Genomic DNA, 16,349 nt, shown 5'->3' on the forward strand with positions numbered 1-16,349 from the left:
GTCTCCACAGGGGACAGTGCTCTCCCCTTTCCTCTTCACCCTGTCAGACTTCAGACACAATGAGATGGTGATCGATTTCTGAAGAAAGGTACCTCAGACCACACTGGTGAACTGTCCTGGACTGCCCTCTGGACACCATCAGAGGACAAGAGACAGTTATTGGCCAAGCTGACATCAATCACGGACAACCCATCTCACCCCCAGATGAGACAGTGGGGGCCCTTCAGCAGCAGACTGCTGCATCCACTCTGTCAGAAGGAACGCTACCGCAGGTCCTTCATTCCAACTGCGGTCAGACTGTTCAACTCTAGTTTTGTTTAGTTCAGCACTGTGTTTTACTTACTTATTGCTTTGCACTGTTTTGCACTGTGTGATTCTGTGTTTTCATCATCATGCCATCATCATCTAGGGCAACATTACATTACATTACATTTTTTCTTCAATATTACATTCCTATCTCTTGTATCAAGTCTGTGCATGTACATGTTATTCTTCTATATACTGCTGCACATTTTGTGTGCAATAGTGAAAAACACTGTACTTGAACCATGTGCAAGTCTGAACCTATGTGAAATTCTCCATTCCTTGTACAAGTTTTTTCCAGTAGCAATAATTTCATATACTCCTACATACTTTTTATCCAATGTGCAAAACTGAAAAATATTGTACTCCCTTGTATAGAATGTATATATACAGAGTTTTAATATTTATTTTTATTATTCTGTTTTCCTTTCTATGTCTTTTTTTTAGTTTTTGATACTACTGCTGCTGCCTGTAGCACCCACATTTCCCTTGTGGGGGATTAATAAAGTGTTATCCTATCTTATTTTATCTTATCTCATCTTTCTATTGGAATGAATGAAACCGACCTCAAACGATGCAGGATTGTAGAACAGTCTGCTGTTTCATGCCGAACTATTGAGGGCAGGATAATACCCACAGAAAAAAACCTAGTCCACACTCTATAGAGTGACATACTGTAACATATCAGCATTAACATGACAAAACAATAGAGAAAAAGATCATCTCTTGTGGGTTAGGGTTAGGGTTAGGGTTAGGGTTTGTGGTTTTAAAATTGCTCTCAGTGTACTTCCACATAGAAGGAATTCTCAAATTGTGAAACTAAGAGGAAAAATTACTGAATATTTTGCATTCTCCTGATATGAAATGGATTTCTTTAAGAGTGAATGTGTGATCCTTATTAATACACAAGTGTTAAACCCAATCATCCCCCAACAATTCTAATGATCCCCATCATGCTTCACTCATTTGCAAATTTGCCCTCACCTCAAAGATCTGATCAACCTCAACTTTGTTCCTCTTCCTCTAGCTTGTCATTCCCAGGTCATATTCATTTAATTCAATTGAACACACAATGTTTGCTGTGTCATTTTCAGATGATCCCAGTGCAGCTGTAAGAGAAAATCCTGGCAGTAAAGTAAAAGTGCGCTCATTTCATTTATATTGTGTATAAATTATACATGTAAATGTATAGTTACCTACAAGGGTATTGCCACTGCAGCAACCTTCCTAGAGAATGTTCTGGCAATTTTGGACTAAAAAGCACAGAGTCATTCATTGTCTTTCTGTGAGTTTACTCTGACGCCTGCAGACGGACTCCCTTCTTGTTGTCTTGAGTGTGAGATGACAAGAAAGAGCGCGGAGCAGGAGAAGTTCATAGGTTATATACAATATATTATCTTTGTAGACAGGATGACTTTGTTCTATCATCAGAACAATGTCAGCACAATAGGCACGTCATAATGTGTTGTACAATCAGGACACAAGGTTCACTTAATCAGTGCATAATAACATACTGTACGTGGCTACATGGTCAGCAGATTATGACACACGCACGCACCTAATCATATGATATGGTTGTTCACTTGGCTTTAAGACAGTGAATACTTGTGATTGAGTAAAGAGAAGATGAATAATAAGAATTCCCATTACATTCCCCCATTTGAGCGTATTACACTCACAATTTAACATTACAAATTAACACAACAAACTAGAATTAATCATTGAAACTCACATTTTATGAAAATTTAAAAAAAAGTGAAAAATGAAAATTGAAAATTGAAAAAAATAAAGTAAATACAGTCTAGATTAACAGTTAACAATTATGGCAATTTATGAAAACTCAAAAAAAAAAAAAAAAAACATACTAAAGTGATCAAAGCAAGCAATATTGCTAGATTAACAATTAAGAGAGTAATCAACATAAGCAATATTGCTAGATTAAACAACAGTGTTAAAAATCATCAAGATTAGCATAGGGTGGAACCCAGTCCAGAGAGGGATCATCTTCCGACTGAATCATGAACTGTCCTACAGAGGATTTGACCAGTGAAGTGATCAAAGCTTTGATGCAAGGTATACCACAACAGATTACAACCATAAATACTGTCAGGAAAAGGAGCAAGGGTGTCAGTATTTTCAACAATGTCACTTTCCATCCTCCGTCAAGACCACAGACTCCATTTCTCAGAGTCTTTGGTCTTTTCTTCATGCAGCAGGTCATTTAGGTGTGATACAACATGAGTCATGTTGTCTGTCATGTCTGGAATGTAAGTGCAACAGTCTGTACCTATAATGTGGCAGACTCCTCCTTGGCTGGCAAACATCATGTCCATTGACATCCTGTTCTGCAGTGCCACATTTCAGATGCCTTGGACAGTGGGGGTGAGGGCAGAAAACCCAGATGACACTAAGGCTGTCAGGTTTTCTAATTCCACTGCCAGGTCGTCGATCTTAAAGGCATTGTTGTCCCCACCAGGGGAGGAACCCTCCAATTCCTTTCTGCCACTGAGGAACTCTCTCTGTGTCACGTCTTGCTCTATGTGCTATGTAGTAGTGTGTGTAGTGAGTGTGGAAGTGGCTTAGTGTGGGTAAAATAGTAACAGATGACACCAGCTTTGCAAGATAGCAGGTGCCACACCATCCGGGACGAAGAGACTGGTACACATGTTGTCCACACAGCCAGACATGCTCTCTCAGTGATCCATAGCCATCCCCATTTGGCAAAAGTAGCACAGGATTGTCGTTGCCTGGGCGGTTTAGGCTGACAGTGTCTGTCAGATTCAAAGAAGCGATGTATGGTGTTCTGTTTTTGCATGAGGTTGTGTTACCATTTCCCCATGATGCCCCCCAGGTGGCCATGACTGTCTGCTTGCACGGTGATATCCCCAGAAAGTGCTTCCGCTCAGTGAAGCATTTCCTAGTGAAACAGACAGTTCCTTGTTGTTTTGTGGGGTTTGTTGTCATGATAGATTGGTGAACTCCTTGTTGTGTCACTTGTGTCATGTTCCAGAATCTAGCTGTTGAACCTCCATAATTGGTGATGCTGATGTTGCACATGTTAATGCTCTTAGTCATGTCTGTCACAGTTCTGTTTTGCAGGGAAACCCGGAGGGTGAAGGCTAGCATGACGCCTAAGGTCTCAGAAATGTTCAGTGGTTGTGGTGTCACAGGTATTGCGTCCCGCACTCCGTGAGGAAGTTGTGTGCAGACATAGCAGCTGTCGTTTATAATCCTTCTGGCTGTTGATAGTACTACAGTGTACCAGGAATTTTTCTCAGGCTTCAGTGGGGAGCGAGTAAACTCTGGCAGCAATTCTCTCCTCCTTCTGAAGTTGGATGCTCTGCAGCTGCTGTTTGAGTTTTTGCACCCCTGTTGTTGATTAGGCTGAGATGTGCCTTGTTGCAGGAGCAGTAGCAGGACGATGGTGGCAGTGAGCAGGAATACGCTGCGAATTCCTCTACATCCGTCACCCCCTCCAATGCCACTGTATATTCGTTGGCATCATCGCAAAAGCCGTGGCACCTCAGCTTACCCCCATATTCAGTGTGCCTGTCTCTTCGTGAGTTTGAGAAAGGTGTGGCCCTATTGTTATCCACACCCCTCTCTCCTTCGCAGACACAAGGCGGGGGAAAGCGTTGGTTCACCTACTGATGCTCCGCACGCTTCATGTTGTCTCGTCCGTCGGCTCAGGAATGCGTTTGCAGTGGCTGGTGTGTATCCAGGTGGCCCGTTCTGCGATTTTCACGGCTGTTTCCGTGGTGAGGAGGACTTGGAAAGGTCCGTTCCACCTGTGTGCTTCCAGTTCTTTCTCCTCAGATCCTTCACTACGACCCAATCTCCTGGTTCTAGGTTGTGTAGTTTTCGCTCCGTGGCTTTCGGTAGGGGGTCCTTAGCCTGTTTGTGGATTTCAAAAAGCACAGAGGACAGGTTTGCACAATAATGTAACATTTCATCTTCGCACTGGCTGGTATGAGGGAGTTGCCTCTTAACCGGTCCAATCCCTGTATTCATTGGCCATGCAAAGAGGATTTCAAATGGGCTGAGGCCATTTCTGCTTCTGACCCTAGCTCTCATGTGCATCAAAACAATCGGTAGTGCTATTGCCCAAGTTAAACCAGTTTTGTCACAGCATTTAGCCAACTTGCCTTTCAATGTACTATTCTCTCTTTCAACAGCCCCCCCGCTTGCTGGGTGATAGGCACAATGTTGCCTCATGTCAATGCCAAAATACTCACCCACGCTCTTCAGGGCTGTGCTCACGAAAGGTGTACCATTGTCAGACACGATCTTACCTGGAATTCCCCATCCGGGTATTATTTCCCTGATTAAAGCTTTTGCTACTGCTGCTGAATCCTGTTTAGAAGTGGGAAAAGCCTCCACCCACTTGGAAAACATGTCAACAAAAACCAAACAGTATTTCTTTCCCTTGCTAGGTGTTAGCTCAATGAAGTCCATTTGTAAGTGATCAAACGGTTTTCATGGTGGTGGATGAGCACTCTGTTGTATCTGGATGCCTCTGCCTGCATTGTTAGTAGCACAGATCACACGACTTTGACAAAATTTTTGGGAGAAGTTAGAGAAACCCTTTGTGAACCAATATCTCTGTATTTCACTCATCTTACCCCCTTTTGACACATGATCTCTTCCATGTGTCAACTTAGCATAATGAGGAAACAAATATTTGGGCAAACATGGTTTATCATTTGGCCCGTACCAAACTTTGTTAGAAAAAGAGCAGCCTGCTTTTTTCCAAGCCAGCCTCTCTTCATGGCCGGCTCTGGCCTGCAGGTCCTGCAAATCAGCTGTGGGTGTCAATGGTGAGTCAACAATGGCAAGACATTGCATGTTGTTTTTAGTGTTATCTAGCTGTGCTGCTGCCTTAGCTGCAGCATCCACTCTGGCGTTCCCCTGTGAAACAAAATCATCATTGTTTGTGTGTGCTTGGCATTTGCAGATAGCGACCTGTTTAGGAAGGAGGACAGCATCGAGAAGTGCAGCAACCATGGTGTGATGGGCAATGGGTTTGCCCGTGGAAGTTAAAACATCCCTGTTGGCCCAAAGACGGCCAAAATCATGTACCACTCCCCATGCATATCTGCTGTCAGTATATATGTTATACAGTATATATGTATAACTGTTTTATTAGAAGCAAGTTTGCATGCTTCTGTCAGTGCAACCAATTCTGTGGCTTGTGCAGAATAATTTGAGGGGAGTGGCTGTGTGACAATTGTGTCATGTAGTGTTGTAATAGCAAAGCCCGCTTGGTTTTTACCAGTTGTTGAGTTTCTCGAGGCTGAACCGTCCACAAACAGTTCTAGGTCAGCATTCTGTAAAGGTGTGTCCTGCAGATCGGGCCTGGGAGAACAGGTTTCATTTATGACTGCCACGCAGTCGTGTGGTTGACCATCATCTGGTGTAGAGAGAAAAGTTGCAGGGTTAAGAACATTGCATCTTTTAACAGTGATGTTAGGCATGTCAAGCAGAATCATGTTATATCTGAGCCACCTTGCTGTTGACAGGTGAGAAGTTTTCTGTTCAAGCAAAATCATTGAAACAGCATGTGGTACCAGTAGAGTGAGATCAGCATAGCCTATAATGTCATGTGATGCTATCACAGCTTTTTCAGCAGCTGCCACAGCTCGAAGGCATGTAGAAAGTCCTGCAGCAACTGAGTCGAGTTTTGATGAGAAATAGGCTACAGGTCTCTGTTGTCCCCCATGGTCTTGTGTCAGTATCGAAGTCATGTACCCACCCCGTTCGTCAACAGTCTGTGTGAATGGTTTGGTGCAATCTGGAAGTCCTAATGTCGGAGGAGATTGCAATGCCAATTTCAAGTCCACAAAGGCTTTTACTGCCTGAGGTGTCCATGTGACTTTGTCTTTTGCTGTGAGGCCTTTCCCATGAGCAAGAGCGCTTAATAGTGCCTCAATTTATGCATAGTTTGGGATCCACTGTCTGCAATATGACGTCATTCCTAAAAAACTCATAACTTGTTTCTTTGTTTCAGGCTGTGGGATGTTTTGGATTGCTTCAATTCGTTTGGGTGAAGGGTTTTTCCCTCTGCTGTGATCACATGACCCAGAAAAGTGACTTTTGAGAACAAACTGAAGTTTTGACAAGCTGGCCTTGTGGCTGTTATCAGCCAGATGGTTCAGAAGAGCAAGTGTGTCTTGTTTGCAGGCTTCTTCTGTGGGAGAGCAAATCATGAGGTCATCCACATATTGCAAAAGAGCACTACCAGCTGGTAAACTGAGTGAATCTAGGTTGTCTTTTAAGGCTGCATTAAAAATGGTTGGAGATTCAGTGTAACCTTGACAGAGCCGCGAGAAAGTATACATTTCGGATTCAAATTGAAATGCAAACCAAAATTGGCTGTCTTTATCCACTGGAATACTGAAAAATGCATTTGCAAGGTCAACAACGGAGAACCATTTACTGTCGGATGGAACTTGAGAGAGGATTGTGTGTGGATTTGGTACATTTGGTGTGCGTGTATGGACTGCAGCATTTACTGCTTGCAGATCCTGTACAAATCTCCACTCATCAGGTTGCCCAGCATCTCTGATTTTCTTCACAGGAAATATTGGTGTTCGCACAGGAGGTTTTTCACATGGAATGATCACTCCTGCTTCAAAGATGCCCTTGACTGCATCTTTCTTCAAACGATACTGATTTTTGCATGGTCTATACGAGGATTTTGGTGTGATCACAACTGGTTCGGCGCCTTTAATCAGTCCTACATCATATTTGTGTTTCGCCCACAAACATGATGGTACCTGTTTTAACTCAGGAATTTCTGAGACATCTTTTATGAAAGTGTGATTGCCAAAGAATGAATCAAAAAAATCTTTTACCTCTGTTGCTGTTTGGAAATCTGTTTCTGGAATGAGCTCAACAGTCCATAGCGCAGTCACTTCAGTAGAAAACCTTTTTCGGTGTACCTTCAGATGCAGGTGGAAAGCCACATCAGGATCTGATGTTTTTCCCCACCCGGAGGCCTCGTTGCATGCTTTTATCCAAGGTCCCAAGTCCTTCCACCTTTTATTTTTCGGTTTGACCAGTGAAACATGGGGGTAGGAGTGTGGTACCCTGAACAGAGCTTGAAGAGATGGATCAGACAGAGTTACTGACACAGCACATTGATTATGAGTCCAGTATAACCAGTCTAGCCCAAGTGTGTCCTTGTTGTGCCTGATACCAAGTTTCCTCAAACTCACTGTCTGCTGCTCGAGAGATGTGAGAAGTGCAGTGCAGGTTTCGTGATGTCATGATGTCAGTGTGTGTGTCTATAGTTAGTGTCTTGACCTCCCGTATCAGGGTGTTGTTGACAGAGTTGAGTGTAGTGTCTGGAATCTTCCACTGATAAGCATACACTAGGTCTTCCCCACCATATTCAACAAATTTTCGTCACAACAATACCTTGGGGAGTGGAAACCAAAACTATGCCTAGTTGACACATTGACACGTCTCCCTAACAGATTCACAGGACAGCGTTTTGACAGCAAAAATGAATGTTTAAGCTTTCCCTCAACGTTATCCTGACACAAGAGTGGGGCTGTGTACTTCTCTATAACGTGAGTGCCTGATGCGCCCACTTCTTTTTGGGTTTTTTTTTTCTTTCAGGAATCTTTCTGCATGTATGGCATGTCTTTCAACTGTCTCAAGATTTCCATAGTCCCATGTCAGACAGTTGCATTTAACCATCTCACTGATTTCTGATTTCATGCCATTAGTGAAGCGGTCTCACAGGTGAGCCTCCCATGGGGTAACTGGGTTCGTCCCCACCATGGCAGCTGGTCTTTGGAGGCCACTGTGTGTGTCGTGGATCTCTGTGAGTCGAGTGAGATAATCAGACACAGTCTCATTCTCCTCCTGTCTGCAAGCTGATATCTTCCCCATATCCAGTCTTCGAAGGAAAGCTGTTCTGATTCTATCACAGAGCTCAGTCACTGTTTGTCTATATTGAATGTTCGCTTCATTTGCCCATGTTGGGTGAGTCAATCTTTGCTCTTCTATAGGGAAGTTTCCAGCTACTTTTGTCCATTTGTTCCCCATTTGTTCATTGGTCGAGGGTCTGAATTGTTGACAGAAGATGTCCAGTTGTGTTGCAAACTCATCTCCCCCATTTTGGACAGAGGGGAGGTGTTTGGCAGCTTCTTTCATGTCGTTGTACGTCCATGGTCTGAAGATTAGCTGAGAGTTTCCGTCTCCTCCAGCGACTTCAACCATCGGTGCAATTAGCACAGAGTCTGAGTGAGGAATGGAGTCTGTTCGCTTGAAAATGGTGCTTTGTCGTGTTGTGTGCACATCCCTTGGTATACGGTGCACAATACTTGGTAGCATAAGGTGGAGGTCTCTCTTTTTCCCCTCTTGGGTGAGGTATTGGTTTCTCAGGCCGTGATGGTGTGGCTTGGGCTGTGGCTATAGTTGTTTCCGGAGTGCTGGCTGCTCCTCCTCGGTCAGCAGCTGGTACTGGCCGTCGTCTGGGCGGAGCCGAGTCCAGATCAGGATCTAGTTTGAGACACTGAGATGCAGAGGTTAGTGTAGCTTTCCCTGCCTTTTGTTTTCTGTCCCTGATGTTGGCTTCAGTGAACCAACAATCAAAAGCTTCCCAATTTGCTTTAAACTGTTTTCCTTTTTTTCTTTTGCTTTGTCTGACTGATTTTTTCCTTTGCTGTTAGTTGGACTCTCAAGTGTTCTAATTGGTTTAGGCTAAAACTGCCAGTACATGGGAACCCACACTCCTGAACCCAGATTTTAATTTGGCCAGTACTTTGTTCACCATATTTTGTGATCATAAATCGAATATTGGGAGAACACATCAGAGGTACATTTTCAGATACTTTTTCTTTACTGCTGTTGGAACCCATTGTTGAAAAGGAAAAGGAGAAAAAGAGAGAGAGAGAAAAAAAAATGTTTTAGATTTTTAGTTTCTTCTTCTCTTTAGGTGGATTTGTAAGGACTTTGGATTTTTATTTTTATTTATTACCACTTCAACTAATCAAGTGTAGATATTTACTATGGTTTTCTCTGTTTTTTTTTTTTTTTAACCTTAATTTCGTTGTTTTTATTAAACTCCCCACTTTTTTTTTTTTTTTTTTTGAGTGAGAGTGTAATTTAAAATTATTCTAACCCCCTGCATTCTTAGAACAGCAAACCTAAACCTAAACGATCGTTGATGGTAACATTCAAAGCTTTATTAATGTGCACAGGGGCTGTACCTACGAGTCCCAGACTCTACAATGGTTTCCAAAACCTGCCCCCCTGTGGGTCCCTGACCCGAAGCTTCCCCTGTTAATACGTCTATTACAACACACCCCAGGTGGTGAGGATCGTTTACCTTTTCCGAGTTTACTCACCAGAAAGACAAGGTTGTGTGCCAGAAAAGGTTCTCTGGATCATGCCAGTGAGTGGGCTTCAGTCCTCACGTGCCAGGTCCCCCGCTTCTCTACCGTCTTTGATAGGGAGGTTCAGGGTTTTGGAGTCCCAGACTCCAGCTGTACAGACTTAAAACCTGCAGCGCTGAGTCCCGAACGTCGCCTCACGGGTGATCCTGCCAACAACGCCAAGTTTGTTCTTGCAATTTTGTACTAAAAAGCACAGAGTCGTTCGTTGTCTTTCTGTGAGTTTATTCTGACGCCTGCAGACGGACTCCCTTCTTGTTGTCTCGAGTGTGAGATGACAAGAAAGAGTGCAGAGCAGGAGAAGTTGATAGGTTATATACAATATGTTATCTTTGTAGACAGGATGACTTTGTTCTATCATCAGAACAATGTCAGCACAATAGGCACGTCATAATGTGTTGTACAATCAGGACACATGGTTCACTTAATCAGTGCATAATAACAAACTGTACATGGCTACATGGTCAGCAGATTATGACACACGCACCTAATCATATGATATGGTTGTTCATTTGGCTTTAAGACAGTGAATACTTGTGATTGAGTAAAGAGATGATGAATAATAAGAATTCCCATTACAAGAACCAAGAACTTTTTGGGATACTCTGAAACAGGTCTCCTGAGGTGCAGTCATTTGTGAAGAGGGAGAAGAGCAGAACACATCTGTTGGGGGTGCCAGGATAGACTGGCCAGGTGCTGAACGAGATTTTCCCCAGGCTTACTACTGTCTGCCAGGTAGTTTGTGATCCACTAACAGATGGGGGCTGGCACAGTGAGCTGGATGAGTTTAAGGTGGAGGAGTTTTGAGACGATGGTTTCGAACTCCATTGCCTTACATATGTCACTGGAGAGTTGAGCTGTTTGAGGATGTAGTGTAATCCACTATTGACAGCTCCATCCACGCATCTCTTAGCCTGGTAGGCTAACTGCAGGGGGTCCAGCAGGGCTGAGTGGGTTAACACCAGTCTTTTGAAAGATTTCATGACCCCAGAACCCAGGCAACAGTCCTGTGATAGATAGGTTCTTGTGCACAGGTTGATATGAAGCTGGTACAGACCAAGCTCTTTTATCTACAGAGACCCAACAAATCCCTCATGAGCAAGCACTTGGCAACAGCGGCGAGGAAAAACTTCCCTTTAACAGGCAGAAACCTCAGGCAGAACCAGGCTCTGGGTGCGCGGCCATCTGCCTCGACCGGTTGGGTGAGAGAGGGAGAGCAAGAGAGAGAGAGTGAGACAGAGAGAGAGAGAGACAGACAGAAATGCAGTCAGAGAGAGAAACAGACAGAAATGTAATCACAGTAACAATGACAGTGGATGTAATAACAGTAGTAGCAGTTGCAGTGAATGTCAGGCAGGGCCATGGCAGGAGACGCAGCTGTAATCCACAATCCATGGGAACCTGCGAGACGACGAAGCACAGAGACCCCGGGGAAGAAGCTAAGTTAGTAACACTCCGTGGTAGGACATGAAAACGTGCAGATGGAGAGGGAGAGAAGGACAGGGGAGCTCGGTGTATCTTTGGAGGTCCCCCGACCGTCTAATGCTATAGCAGCATAACTAGGGGCTGGTCCAGGACAAGTCTGAGGAGAGAGGAGCTTGATAGCGAAATGCTCTGGCTCTGTCCAGAACACTCTGTCCAGAACGCTTCACGTTCTGGACAGAGTTGGTCCACCCCAGCTGGGACTGTCCAAATGTCCTCCATACAGCACAGGTTCTTGTAGGAGCCAGCACAGAGAGTCCGCCTGCTCCTGCCTCTGCTTTCTCAGCAAAGACCACCCTGAAAAGACACTGCTAAAGAAGGCCGGCAGAGATGAGGTGTTCAGCTTTCTCAAGTCCATTAGAAACAGAGGTAGGCCCAGTCCCAGACCACCACACTGCTTGAAGTTGCAGCAGGATGCTGCTCTCCACACCAGGTCTGTAGGCCCAGTGATGGATCAGACCCTGTCCACCCTCCTCCTTAGGAAGGAACAGGACACCCAGTGCAACCTGTCCCAAAAGAAATCCATTAAAAGTCTTTGAATATGTGATGGAAGAGATGCTTGGGGATCAACACAGGCCAACCGATGTGACAGAGCAGAAGAAACCAGATTATTGATTACCAGAAAACAACGTCTGTAAGACATTTTGGGTAAAATCGATTTCCATTTCATGAGCCATCCTTTGACCATTTCTAAAACTTCATCCAATTCAATTTATTCAATTTAATTTTATTTGTATATTGCAAAATCACAACAGAAGTTGTCTCAGGACACTTTCCATATAGAGCTGGTACTACAGACCAAGTTCTATTATCTACAAAGACCCAACAATACCCTCATGAGCAAGCACTTGGCGACTGTGGTAAGGAAAAACTTCCTTTTAACAGGCAGAAACCTCAGGCAGAACCAGGCTCTGGGTGAGTGGCCATCTGCCTCGACCGGTTGGGTCAGAGAGTGCAGAAATGCAATCACTGTATCAGTGGATGTAATAGTGGTAGTAGCAGTTGCAGTGGATGTTAGGCAGGGCCATGGCAGGAGAGGTAGCTGTAATCCACAATCCAGATTCCCTAACTATAAGAAAAAAAGGAAAGTTTTAAGCCAACTCTTAAATGTACAGTGTCTGCCTCCCGGACAAAGACTGGAAGATTGTTCCACAGGAGAGGAGCTCGATAGCTAAATGGCCTGGCTCCCGTTCTGCTATTGGAGACTTTAGAAACCATAAGTAAGCCTGTGTGATGGAGGTGATGAGAATAAAAAAAAATGATGATGGGTTATTGTAAAACTCTGAATTGGTCCTTTAACCATAAAGTGGTGAGCACTATGTTCTAGCCAAGGAGGTACAACGACAACAGCTTTGCGTTAGGGACAGGATCGTCCTATTTTATTTCACCCGTCCCAGGCACAGACACCAATAACTCTTTCTTTAAAACATCAAAATTGAAACGAGGTGTCCTTAAAACAGTCTCTAAAACGGGCCAAACTAAAACTAAAATCGGTTAAAAAGACTAGCTAAAACAAAGCACAAGGCCCAATTTAAAACCGATTTAAAACGAAACCCGATGATGGCCGTCCTGCTCCTCGCCGTCGCCATGCCACTCTCTGTTTCCTCCTCCGACTCACTTCGTAGGAGGGCGGACCTTCGGCCAGGATACCTGGAACAAAAGAAACCACAGCGGCAGTGGGGGGGTACACGACACAGTGCAGCCGAGACGCCTTCCTTTCCCGTGCCAGAGTGTTACTGGGTCCCAAAGGGTACTTACACGCTAGGCAGAGCTCCTCGCTCTGCCGCTGCCGTAAGGTCACGTGGTAACACTTTGGACTTCGTCGGCTCGGCTGCTATCACCACCTCCAGTCACAGTCTCTGGTCCGCTGCCTCCTCGGGGGTAGTCCTCCCAGGCGGTATCGTGGTCGTCCTCTGAAATGTTTGCCGCTGCCGTCTCTGCGCCGTGCGATCCCCGCTCTACACCCGCTCTCCTGCACACCCACTTCTTTCCGTCTTGTCCCTTTAAGTCCCTCCTCCTTGTGTGCAGTTGGCTGCTCACCGCTCCGTCCTGCAGTCTCATTGGCCAGTCTATACACAAAGGTAAAGCACTCACAGGTGCAAGTTACCAGTCCAATTACGAAGGGTGCTCCGGCCGGAAGTAAAACAACTCAATTACGTCACACTAAAACCATGCAATAAAACATAATAAAAACACCACTACAAACACGATAAAAGCATGCAAGAAAATAAATAAATAAAATGCAATAAAACAGAATGGTTGCATAAAAAAAAATAACTTAAAACTTCCGCCGTGCGACACCTGCATTCTGGGAACGCAGTGTTCTAGTGGGGTAATAAGGTACTATGAGTTCTTTAAGATAAGATGGTGCCTGACCAGTTATGGCTTCATACGTAAAGAGGAGGATTTTAAATTCCATTCTAAATTTTAGAGGGAGCCAGTGCAGAGTGACTAATATTGGAGAAATATGATATCTCTTCGTCGTTTTTGTCAGAACAGGTTCTTTGTTGAAAGCCCAAGAACGGTCCGAAGGAATCTTCAGTTCACAGTCAAAGTATTTATTGAGGTCACGTATAAAGTAATACAGTGCTGGTCTCGGACTGACAGAGCTCCCGCAGGATCTCCGCCAGAATGAGCATAGTTGTCAGACAAAATTCACATTTATCATGTTGGGTTTGACTAAACCCAGTACAATAATCAGATATACGTTACAGAATATAATTGGTCAGTTCCCAGGGCCTGGGCATACCATATCTTGTTCTGGACATGTGATAAACAACCTGTATGAGTGTGTGTTGTGTGAAGCATGTATCTAAATGCAATAGACATCACAAACAGAGAAGAGGAGACAAGAGTGTCAACAACCAGAGTGCCATCTGCCTTTTTGTTATGAGAAGTGGAGAAGTGGCTCTCACCAGTCATGTTATCCTTAAAAATCTAGGCTATGAAAGACATTCATGTAGGTTAAAGATCATGGGATGAAAACACATGAGACGACCTTAAAGGGCCTGATCATTACACATGTGCTGCAGCATTCTGGAGCAACTGGAGAATATTCAGCAACGAATTTGGGCAGCTTGACATTAAGGAATTGCAATAATCCAACCTGGAAATTATGAATGCATGAACTAGTTTTTCCTGCATCATTTTGAGACAGGGTGTGCCTGATTTTTGCAATGTTATGTCGGTCACACCCGAAGGTGTGTTATCCACCCGTGGGTGTGTTTTTCATGCACCCAAAAGGTGTGTTATTCACACATTATTCAAGCAGGTTGGTGTTATTCAAATTAATAGCAGATGCTCACATTACCATATCTAAACCTCCTTCCTTTATTTGTCCCGCGAGGGGAAATTCCAGAATACAGCAGCATCAGTAAAGATTAATATGAGAAGTGCATGCAAATTAGAAACAAGAACAGTATATACAAAAGAGTGAGGATTTAAATAAAAATAAAAAGAAAGAAATTGTAAAAAAAATTGTAAGAAATTGTAGATAGTATTTACAGACTGTTATGTACATGTTTTTATTGCACATCTTATTGTCCAGACTATTGCACTGATTACTTGGAGTAGCTTTTATTGTACAGTCTGACAGCTGCAGGGAGAAATGACCTGAGATACCGCTCTTTCACACACTTTGGATGTAGCATCCTGTCACTGATGGGGCTCCTCACTGCAGTGAGTGTGTTTTGGAGGGGGTGGGAGTCATTGTCTGTCATGGAGGACAGCTTGGCTGTCATCCTCCTTAGGAGTGCCCCACGCACCCCAAAAGACCTCAGCCTCCTGAGCAGATAGAGTCTGCTCTGTCCTTTTTTGTAAAGTGCAGTGGTGTTAAGAGTTCAATCCAGTTTGTTGTTCAGATGAACACCCAGGTACTTATAAGATGTCACCATCTCAATGTCCCTTCCCTGGATGTTCACTGGTGTTGGTGAAGAGTATGGGCGCCGACGAAAGTCCACAACCAGCTCCTTGGTTTTACCCGCGTTAATCTGGAGGTGGTTCTGCTGGCACCAGTCCACAAAATCCTGGTATGACCTGTTGTCCCCATCTGTGATGAGGCCGACAATGGCAGAGTCATCAGAGAACTTCTGCAGGTGGCAAGTGGGTGACAGGTGGGAAAAGTCTGCTATATAGAGGGTGAAGAGGAACGGTGCCAGCACCGTTCCCTGGGGGGCCCCCACACTGCAGAGGACAGTCCCTGACACACAGTCCCGTGTCCTCACATACTGTGGGCGGTTGGAAAGGTAGTCCACTATCCAGCATGTGAGGTGTTGGTCCACCCCTGAAAGCTCCAGCTTGTGTCTCAGGATGGCTGGTCTGATGGTGTTAAAAGCACTGCTAAGGTCCAGAAAAAGGACCCGAACAGAGCTCCCAGGTGATTCCAGGTGAGATAGAGCTCGATGGAGGAGGAAGATGAGGGCATCGTCCACTCCGATGCCAGGCTGATACGCGAACTGCAGTGGGTCCATGGACGAGCTCACCAGGGTGCGCAGGTGGGCAAGGACCAGCCGCTCCAGGGCCTTCATGAGGTGGGATGTTAAGGCCACCGGCCTGTAGCAGCTAGGGTCCTTGGGATGTGGGGTCTTTGGCACAGGTACCACGCAGGATGTCTTCCAGAGGTGTGGCACCCTTCCCAGTCTCAGGCTCAGGTTAAACAGATGTCCAATGATCCCGCTCAGCTGATCAGAGCAGGATCTGAGGAGCCTGGGACTGAGGCCATCTGGTCCTGCGGCCTTCCTGGTACTTAACCTCCTGAGTTGATTCCTCAACTGGAGAGGTGTGAGGGACAAGTTGGAGCAGGGGGGCTGAGTGTCTTGTGAAGTGGATGGGGGGCTAGGAGGAGCAGTGGGGGGTGGTGTTGATTGCGGTGAGCTGAATACTGTGGGGTACTCAGGCAGGGTGCTGGCAGATCAAAAGAGGGCTGCTGCAGTGCTGGTGCAGCTGGGGGAGGGGCAGATGTTTCTTCAAACCTACAGAAGTAGGTGTTCAGCTCATCTGCCCACTTTGGATCCCCAGCCGCCTGGGAGTTTGGCTTCTGGTGACCTGAGATGGTTTTCAGGCCTCTCCAGACGCCCCTGGTGTTGTTCTCCTGCAGCTGTTCCTCCATTCTCTTTCTGTATCTGTCATTCCCCTCCCTGATACTCCTTCTTAGCTCCCTCT

Source organism: Chaetodon auriga, chromosome 9, assembly GCF_051107435.1.
Source record: "Chaetodon auriga isolate fChaAug3 chromosome 9, fChaAug3.hap1, whole genome shotgun sequence".
Classification (NCBI taxonomy): domain Eukaryota; kingdom Metazoa; phylum Chordata; class Actinopteri; order Chaetodontiformes; family Chaetodontidae; genus Chaetodon; species Chaetodon auriga.